This window comes from Hyaena hyaena, unplaced genomic scaffold (genome assembly GCF_003009895.1).
Source record: "Hyaena hyaena isolate Hyena2069 unplaced genomic scaffold, ASM300989v1 scaffold_186, whole genome shotgun sequence".
Classification (NCBI taxonomy): domain Eukaryota; kingdom Metazoa; phylum Chordata; class Mammalia; order Carnivora; family Hyaenidae; genus Hyaena; species Hyaena hyaena.
In genome coordinates this window covers 826,721-836,890 of record NW_024080818.1, presented here as the reverse complement: position 1 = coordinate 836,890, position 10,170 = coordinate 826,721, and the positions used below count along the sequence as shown (strand labels likewise).

Below are 10,170 nucleotides of genomic sequence, written 5' to 3'. Positions count from 1 at the left end.
ATATTTGGAAAAGTAGAAAATTGAGTTACAATTTGACTTTTTTTTTCAAAGATGTCTGTTAAATCTGTTGTGATTTTATATGAATTTTCCTTTTTTATAGTTTAAAAATCGATCTTTTTGGGAATATAGCCGAAGTTTCCCCAAAACTTTATAAGAGTTTATCAGGCATCTTTAATTTGGTCAGTCCAATTTATATAGTTTTCAGAACACTGCAGATTGTGAACAGTGCATTATATGAGATTATGGGGGGAAATCCTATATCTAGAGTACTCTACCAATTTGTGTGTATGTGCGTGTGTGTGTGTGTGATTATCAGAGAATTACAAAAAGACCAACTGCTTTTTAAATACTGTTATGTAGTTCAAGTGTCTTGCCTTGACCAATCTAATGAGTTGATTAACTGGGCCTTTATACTTAACTCAATAAAAAAACTAAGCAGATGTAAGTTAAATAAAAAGTTTGAATTTATTGCCCAGCGTACCTATTAACCTTATATTTAAAATTGTCTTCCTCAATTTTTGTTATTTCATAAGGAACACGCTTTAGATTCACACGCAAATAATAAGTCATTTATCATTTTTAGGATAATTGAAACTCACTCATTTCAATGTTCAGTTGAACCTCTTTACGACATTAATTTTAGGTGATTGGAGATTACTTGCCCAATAATTTAACTTGTTTACCATCATATATCAGAATTTTATTATATTTAAGGAACAAAATTGAAGTTTTTTATTCAGTGAATTTCATAACTTTCCAGAGTTCTAAAAAGAGTTTTTTTTAAACAAAAAACTTAAACTGATAGTCTATAAGAGTAATTTAGCAGAGATAGTATCATAATGTAGAAAAATAGTCCTATAGCAATGGTCTTAACATATTTTAGCTTCCATATGGGAATAGGAATGGTAGGTCTCAATTTGTTACTAGAAATAAAGTGATTTGAGGAAAAATTATGAGATAATTCATTTGGTCTACCAAACACTTAGCACAACCTGATACTTCATTTATCACTGAATATTTGTTGAACTAATGTCTGGTAATCCTCATGATTTTACAGCCTCAAGGTGGAACATACTGTAATCTCTAGCTAATGGGAAGTTATTCTGATAATTCACTTCAGGAAATTGATTTAATGGCTTATCCTTTTAATTAAGACTGCAGAACTATTAACCTAAGTTCCTATAATGGCAAGAGTCAATACAATTTAAGCTGGAAGTTACTAAGAGGTTATTTTTCAGGTATAATATTTTATCTTTGCCTAGGGCTTAAAACCTTGTTAGCTGAATTTGTACTAGCCCAGACTTCTTGTCTTCTGCAAGGTGGACACAGTGCTCATTGTGTTTGTCTTTGTTCAGCTGATGTCCATTCCACTAGTGACAAGTTAACCTTTTGGCATTTAGACCTTCCAAACTCAAGTCTTGGGATTCCCATGTATCTGACAGGTCAACCTTGAAGAACCTAAGATTAAACTTTAACTTTAATATTTTCATGTTTGTCTTAAGTGAATAACTTGTCTTTTGGAGAATAGCTTTAAGTGGCTTAGACACTGATAAAACTCAGTGTCTTGTTTTGTTGACACTCATCTCAATATTGTTTTATCTTTGACCTTATTTAAATCTCGGATTTAATAGTCTAGTGAAAAAATTAGCGGGAAGCATGAATATTGAAAACAATAAGGAAAAGGAAAGTTAAAAAGAAAGTAATTAGAATTAGTTTATTATATTTCTAACATTTCTGAATTTATTAGTTGCTTACAAATTGGTGTGGCTGTGTTGTTCATAAATGTTTATGTACCGTGTTAATTAGAAGACCATAGAACGTCACAGCAGCTTGGCTAATGTTATTGCAGTTTTTACCACAGTTGCTGTTGTGGATGAAATTACTTGTTAGATTAATAAAAAAATGTTGACAAAACATGGCTTTATACCTCAGTATCAAGATATACAAAACACATGCTTCAGAATATAAATACATTTTTATGGCATTACTATTAATGACAGCAGCTGGTCAGCCTTGACCATTACCGAAACATAACAGACTCCAATGATGATTCTTTCTTATTTTGAATGTTACTAGTTTGGGACCTTGATTGGTTGGGATTTTATCATTGTCATAATTTTAAGTAATTCAGATTTTAAAGCTAGCCTGCAGGTTTTTAAAGCATGATTTGATGATATTTAATACTAAGGCTTTAAAAAAAAATCGCTTGAGAAAAACAGAAGGGATTCTAAAGTTTAGTGGCTTACTACGTACGATAGCATTGTGAAAATAAACTTCCATTGAGCCGATGTGAAAGGAACCACTCTTTTGTGGAATTAAATCTATGCTAGGGCACTTCACATGACGACTGTATTTAGGAAATGTTATTTCATAAAAATTGTTGATTATCAAAAAGTATGTTCTCTTTCTAATGCCTTTTTAACCCAACCAGTGCTAATAACACTTCACCTACTCCCTCTCTGTCTGGCACTCACGTCTTACTGCTCTTGGACTTTAAACTGCTTCTCAAGCCTTCTGGTCCACTTGCGTTTCAGTGTTGCTGAACTAACAACGCATCTGTGGTATAATCTGTGCTGGGTCGGAGCAGAGAGCAGCAGTTTACATCACTGTCCATCATTACCCCCAACCTCCAGAATTCCTGAGAAGGTAATACTTACATTCCCAAATCTGGAGAAAAATAATATGAGGACCTTCCTCTTGACTGATAGAGACAATTTAACGATCTCACAAGAGGAAACAAAGTTCAGGTATTTTTTAAAAATCCTGGTGAGCCTTTCCGTTCCACCGTCCTTGGCTCTTTTTCCCTAGGCTTCAGAAAAGCAAATAGATACAGACTCAGTTCCGAACTGTATCTTGAAGAAAAATATAAACTGGTCTCGGATAGAGTGGAAAGAGTGTTAAGTCGCTACTCTCTATCAAAGCTTTTAGAATGTTTTCTGTTGCCCGTGTTAAGCTTGAGCAAAATAAAAAGGAACGTGATAACAATGTAAACATACTGCAACCTTAGTTTTAAAACTTTTTGTGTGCCTAAGAGTCATTGGGGCAAATTCCTAGATTCTATCTATTGGGATTCTGATTCAGTTGTTCTGAGATGGGACCCAATAATTTGCATTTGAGATAAGCTTCCTCATAATGCTGGTGCTGTCAGTCTGTGGTCCACACTGAGGAGCACTGCACCATAGATCAGATGCAAAAGACTTCAGACTCAGCCTGGAAGAAAGTGTACCTCATGGAACAGAAGAAAATGGTGTCCATTTGCTTCACATTTTTGGAATGACTCAGTAAGAACTCAGTAAAATGGGAACTCATAGAGGAAACAGAATGTGAGGAGAGGGAGATTATGTTTCTAAAAAACATTGAGGACTTAATTGTCCCAAGTAATCGTTTTTATTGATGCAGCATATTTGTGTAGTTATCCCTTGTTGGGTTCGTATTTTAAAACTTTTTAGGGGCACCTGGCTGGCTCAGTTGGTTAAGCATCCATCTTCAGCTCAGGTCGTGATCCTGCAGTTAGTGAGTTCAAGTCTCTAGTTGGGCTCTGTGCTAACAGCTCAGAGCCTGGAGCCTGCCTCAGATTGTGTGTGTGTGTGTGTGTGTGTGTGTGTGCGTGTGCGTGTGTGCGTGTGTGTGTGCGTGTGCGCCTGCCCTTCCCTGCTTATGCTCTGTCTCAAAAATAAATATTAAAAAAAATTTTTTTTTACTTTTTAGATGGATGTTTTAAAAGGAAATGGTAAATCTTTGAGTCTATAATTGATTTTAATTGCTAGATTTTCTTAGCACAAAACAGGCAACATCCCTGCATTAGGCTTATATTTAATAGTAACAACTGATTTTCATTTTTTACATGAAAAAAATTTATTTAAATTCTTATTTTTCTGAGTAGGGGAAATGTATACTTTTCGTGTTATTGTAGTAATCAGACTAGAACTCTTAAAACCACGAGTAAATCCAATCTGAACTAAACCCACCAGAGCAAAGGATTTATTGGTTCACTGTAACTGAGAACTCCAGTGTAGAGTTGGCCTCAGGGATTCAAGTGTGATTATCAGAACTCTCAATCTAAGTTGGTCTCATTTCTCCATGAGCCTTCATCAGAACTGGGGAGAAGATTTCGCGGGGTTGGGAAGGATGAGGGAGGGATGAGAGCACGGATGGAGGCTCAGAAACTGCTCTGGTGCAGCTTGGGTCACATTCCTATCTTTGAGTTTTGATAGCCACTCTAAAAATACTGTCTCCTGTTAACCTGTCCTTTCCTCTAATTAGTGACCTTTCTCCCTCCACTCAGCCTCCTTCCTATTCAGGCTTATGATTGCTTAAAATGAGTTTATGGCTTTGTAGTTATAAGCTGCTCAGATGAAGTGCTTAGCTGGTTGGGAGTTAATCTGGAATGGGTAGAGCCAGCATTGGGCCCCAAGGCTTGCTTAATACAGGTATTAGAGCCTTGAGCAGCAGAGCAGCAGGGCGCTCCCGTATTCCCTCAGGCCACTGGCAATGCTCATTTACTTTGTGTACTAGCAACTCTTACCAGAGAAAAACACAACTTCTGCTCCTTTGTTTATTGTTACTCCCAAGTTGCTAAGGGCACACCTGGTTGCAAGTGAGTATGCTGATGACATTTTCCCTTATTCTTTTTCTAAGTATATGAAAATCTGCTGGATTTCATTCTTACTAGCTCATAGAATTTAGAAATGAGACGCTATAAAGTATTAAAATGTTTAAACAATAGGTTACCTCTTGTTGATTCTCCCAGTAAAATTCTGTAACGTACAGATATATGGAAACATGGTGTTGTGAAAGATTTTCAGATCTACGTCAGTACTTCAAAGGAAGATCAAGAGAGGTTAAGTATCTTGGCCATGGTTCCTCAGCTTGTTTAATGCTACAACAGACAGAAAAGGAACTCCCCCCCCCCCCCCAGCTCTATCCTTGGTGAGGCTTGGGGAAGGAGGAGTAAAATCAAAGAGGGCTTCATTAGAAATTGTTCCAGGTCAGAGGAGAAGAGACAGTAACAAAGCAAACTTCAAAATTTAATCTCCATTTTACTTCACAACTGTATAGTTACTTTTACTTTAGTTAGGATGGACTGGAATTTTTCAAATCAACTGATCCCACCCCCCAAGAAAGGAAAAAAAAAAAAAAAAGGCAGAGTACAGGAGACCCCAGGAGGAAGGGCAAGTCTATATGACAAATTCTTATCCTCACACAAGCAAATGCAAGCCACAGGTTGATTCAGCCTGTTTACCCGCCTGGAAAGACCCTTCCCTAAAAGTGGATTTATGAATGGCAGTTTTTCTGACCACTTACCGTCTTCACTGCTCATGTGATAATTGCAAAGGGTATGGAGAGATTTCCATGTACACATCCTAGGCAAGGAGGTTACCTCATCCATGAGATGAGTTTAAAAACACCACGCCTCAGGGCACCCGGGTGGCTTAGTCGGTTAAGCGTCTGACTTTCGCTCAGGTCATGATCTCATGGTTTGTGGGTTCGAGCCCCGCGTCGGGCTGTGTGCTGACTGCCAGCTCAGAGCCTGGAGCCTGTTTCAGAGTCTGTGACTCCCTCTCTCTCTGACCCTCCCCTGCTCACGCTGTCTCTCTCTCTCTCTCTCTCTCTCTCTCTCCTAGAAATAAATAAAACATTAAAAAAAAATTTTTTTTAAACACCACGCCTACCTCTGAGCTGGAGTTTGCATGCTATGTTCCCTTCAAGTGCTTGGATTTTTAGTGCAGGAAAGATGCTTCATTCCATGAAACTAGGGTTTCTCCGTGCTCTTGCGGAAGAACAGGTCTGCCTGGGACGGGGCTCAATGTGACCCATTGCAAAACAATTTTGTTGACATCTTTTAGTTTACAATCCATGTGAAAAATTTCATTTCCTTCCAAATTGTTCATGTTGGTTTTAACATAAAACTTCATTTTTAACTTCCTAAAGCTTCAAGTGAAATTCATATTCTCAAAAAATTCTGTTTCTCCTGAGGCTGTGTGTAACTTCTCCATGCCACCTTCTTTCTCTCGGGGGAGTGCCCTTGTGTGTACACATCCTCCTAGGAAACAAAGTAAGCTACATCGTAGGCTCGATTCCTTAAAACTTCTATAAACTTTCTGTATCGTCTGTAGTAAAACACCACACTTAAGAACTACCTTATGACTGAAGGAATGTGTTCCAGGAAATTTCTTCCCAGAAGATGCACGTGGAAAGATGATGAGAAGCACAACTCTGAGTTATAAAATGTTGAGAGTTTACCATACCAAACAGCTAAGGAAATGCGTACAGAGTAAAATCCTGACAAACATGCTGAAAAAAAAGCCTCTCAAAACCTTGAGGGAGGCAAAAATGGTAGCCCAACGAATGTTGCCTGTGAATGAGTGGGTGGATGAATGAATGGGTTTCAAGGCAGTGGCTCTCAACTGTGGGAGCTTTATTCTCTAGGGGACGTTGGTGATGAGGTACTTCTGATTGTCACGACTGGGAGGCAGGGGTGCGTTGCTCCTGGCAGCCGTGAGCAGAGCCAGAGATGCCGCAGAATAACCTACCGCGTCCTATACTGCTTCCCACCACAACAAATAATCTGGTCCAAAATGTCAGTAGGGCCAGTGTTGGGAACTCTGGGGTACAGTTAGGAGAGTGGGACGAGGGTGCTGGGAAAGAGGAAGAAAAGGACTGAGCAACAGAGACTAGTCTGGAGACACATGCTCGGACATCTGCTTGTGCAGAGTGACACCTGCACGTGCAAAGTGGCCTCTCGGGGTCCCGGAATGGAGCCTCACAACCACCGCCTCCAGCTGGGACCTGGGAGGGGAGGCGCCCTAGCCTGCCTGCCCCTTGGGGTGGGGGAGGGCAGCGCTTCTTTTCTAACCAAGCCTGAAAGGGCTTTGTTGTCCGAGAGGCCTAGTGTGCTCTCAAAACATCCCTTTGCCTCTTTGAGAAGTTCTGTATTTGTTTAAAAATACCTTAACAGAGGAAGACTTTCATTCCAATAATGACATGACATAGAGGCTAAATTGAAGGTGATAAACATTTTTGTGGGAAGGACTGTCAAATGTAACAAGCCAATAAAGAGAAATTGCTCTTATTAAATCCTTTTTCTTTTTGAATAGGGAAAAATGTCCCAGAACTTTGCTTCTTGTCGGTAGTGGGCCACCCCAGAGGACAGAAGGGAGTACAGAAAGGCTTCAGTGTTTCCTATGGAAGTTCCTGTTTCCTTGGAATGTGTGTGAGAAAGTGAAGCTTTGAAATACATAACCTAAGGGAGGGGGAGACTGACTTTGGGGGTAGTCCCCCGCCACCAAGCATTTGTATTAATGAGCTGGATGGTAAGAAGTGATAGCATTACAGACCACTGGAGTCCAGAACTGTTTTCCAACAATTAAAATGTACTTTAATCATCTGGGCTTCTACCTTTCCTTAGGCTGACTGAGGCGGGGGAAGTAGCTTTGGAATCTGCACTGAGAGCCAAGCAAGTCCACACTTGTAAGTCAATCCTATTCTTGGAATTTTCCGACTTCAGAATAACATTTCCATTTCGTTTCTTAAAAGCTTTTTTTGGAGGGGTTTCTTTGTGTTTGGTAACATGGAAGAGAAAAGTTGTGAAGATGTGTAACACAGTTTCTGCATTCAGGGAGCTTAGAGCAGGAGAGGCAGCCACACAAAAATGTTAAACACTGCAAAGCATGTTAAATCCCAATAAGAAGCCTCACAAAAGGGCTCGGGAGCAGAGAGGGATGGGACATTGGATTTAAATCCTTGAAGATAGAATTTTCAGTAAATGGGTGTGAGGAGGGAAGGCACAGAAGGAACAGCATTTTAGAGATCAGAAAGCACAGAGGCACAGGGTCTTTGTGGTAATTCCTGTAGGGAAAGGGGGCTGGGGCACGGCATGTGGGGGAGGGGCGGGGGATGAGGGACGTATGATACATTAGGTAGGTTGGGGAAAGATGATTGAGGGCATTAAGAGCTGAGGAGTTGGGTGGTATTCTCTGGATGATAGCCACAGAAGGTTTTTGTGGGGATGAGCAGATCTGGGTTTTAAGAAGGGAGTCTGGCTGTATTCCCACCAACAGTGCAAAAGTATTTCTCTTTCTCCACAAACTGGTGCAGCCACTCTGGAAAACAAAAATGAACAACCCGGGTGCCTGGGTGGCTCAGTCAGTTAAGTGACCAACTTTGGCACAGGTCATGATCTTACTGTTGGCGAGTTCAAGCCCCACATTGGTTCTGTGCTAACAGTTCAGAGCCTGGAGTCTGCTTCAGATTCTGTGTCTCCCTCTCTCTCTGTCCCTCTCCTGCTTCTGCTCTGTCTCTTTCTCTCTCAAAACTAAACATTAAAAAAAAAAGTAGAACTACCCTACAGTCGAGCAATTGCACTACTAGGTGTTTATCCAAAGGATACAAAAATGCTGGTTCGAAGGGGCGCATGGACCCCAATGTTTATAGCAGCACTGTCACCAATAGCCAAATTATGGAAAGAGCCCAAATTTCCATTGACTGATGAATGGATAAAGAAATGTGTGTATACACACACACACACACACACACACACACACACAATGAATATTACTCAGCGATAAAAAAGAATGAAATCTTGCCATTTACAACAACATGAATGGAACTAGAGCGTATTATGCTAAGAGAAATAAGTCAGAAAGACAAATATGATTTCACTCATGTGCAATTTAAGAAACAAGACAGATGACCATAGGGGAGGGAAGATAGAAACAGAGGCAAACCATAAAGAGACTTAAATACAGAGAACAAACTGAGGGTTGCTGGAAGGAAGGGGGGGAGGGATGGGTTAAATGGTGATGGGCATTACAAGAGGGCACCAGTTGGGAAGAGCACTGGGTGTTTTATGTAAGAGATGAAGCACCAAACTCCTAAAACCAATATTACACCGTATGTTAACTAACTTGAATTTAAACAAATAAAAAAAAACCAAAGGGATTCTGGCTGTAGTGCAGATAGAGGGGTGGGAATGGAGGGGAGGCAGGGGAGGGAAAAGAAATATTCAGAGGCTCTAACAAAAACATTTTGACATTCTCTTAGCATCTCTTTAGACATCTTTGACCTTGGAAATATATACAGAAATGTATTCAATGAAAAGATCAGTGTGAGCTTTTGTGGTTCCAAAAGCCCCTTTGTATTCCAGAGTTTTCTTTTGCTTTAGCGTTCCTTGTTATGCTGAAACTAGACTCCCTCAGAATTCTCCTCCTTTAAGTCTGAAGTTTCTTGTTTACGATATAGCTTTTAACCCTTGGGTATCATTTACATTCCTCTCGGTATCTATTTTCTGCTCATTGCCTAAGGAGCCTCCCTTCTTGCCCTGAGAGCATGAAATGCACTGTAATTAAAGTGCCTAGTGGTTTAGTGTGATTGTTCTTTCTTGTTTTTCTGAGACCTCGTCCTTGCCCTCTGTGGCCCAGCCCAGGATATAATCTTAGCATCTATAGTCCATGTCCTGTGACAACGGATTTCAGGAAGGACCCTGAGCCTAGACATTCACTTGGGGGGTTCATTTTTCTTAGTAATTCCAAGGAAAATTGTATGATGGAAAGTAAACTGATTATATCCTCTTGGACTGAATGAGAACTCGATGTCGATACAAGTATCAACAGGACCAGAAGCGTTATCTTGATGAAATCTGAAATCTCTCTAGGACTCTTGCTGGGCTGCCTGAGATACATAGCACCCTCACTGCCACCCCAGTCAAAATGGCATAATGTACTTGTTTTTTCCCTGGAGAATAGTGCATGGTGACTGAAGATTTCTCAAGTGTCCCACATGGTGGGGTTGTGACTCTCCATCTTTTTCTCTCCTCAGAAATTCATTTAGTTGGGACTGAACCTTCCTGAATAAACTAGGGAAAGATGAAATGTGTGAAATGACTATATTCAAAAATTGGACAGCAGGCAGTGCAGGACCTTGATCCGTAAGAGGAGAATAACCAGGAACTGCATACAGTAGTCTAAGCTTTCTCTTGGAGGCTGTACTGGCGCAGGCTGCTGTAACCAGATATCAGAGACTAGGTGGCTTAAAAGTAGAAATTTGCATTCTTACAGTTATGAAAACTAGAAGGCCAAAATCAAGGTGCAATCAGGGTTCAGTCCTGGCGAGGCCTCCCTTCCGGCTTCTGTGCCCATGGTGGGGGGGGGGGGGGGGGGGGGGGGGGGGGGG

The 10,170-nt window shown here is 40.4% G+C and overlaps 1 long non-coding RNA gene across 2 annotated transcripts in view; it reads left to right on the top strand.

The window, feature by feature from the left end:
- Positions 1 to 31: 31 nt before the first annotated feature.
- LOC120237612 overlaps positions 32 to 10,170 on the top strand; it is a 13,336-nt gene continuing 3,197 nt past the window's right edge. The window contains exons 1-3 of one of the 2 annotated variants that reach the window (XR_005529995.1): positions 32 to 2,646; positions 7,098 to 7,313; positions 7,409 to 7,470. This is a non-coding gene — a long non-coding RNA (uncharacterized LOC120237612). The remainder of the gene's footprint in view (positions 2,647 to 7,097; positions 7,314 to 7,408; positions 7,471 to 10,170) is intronic. The other variant, XR_005529994.1, reaches the window with a different exon arrangement.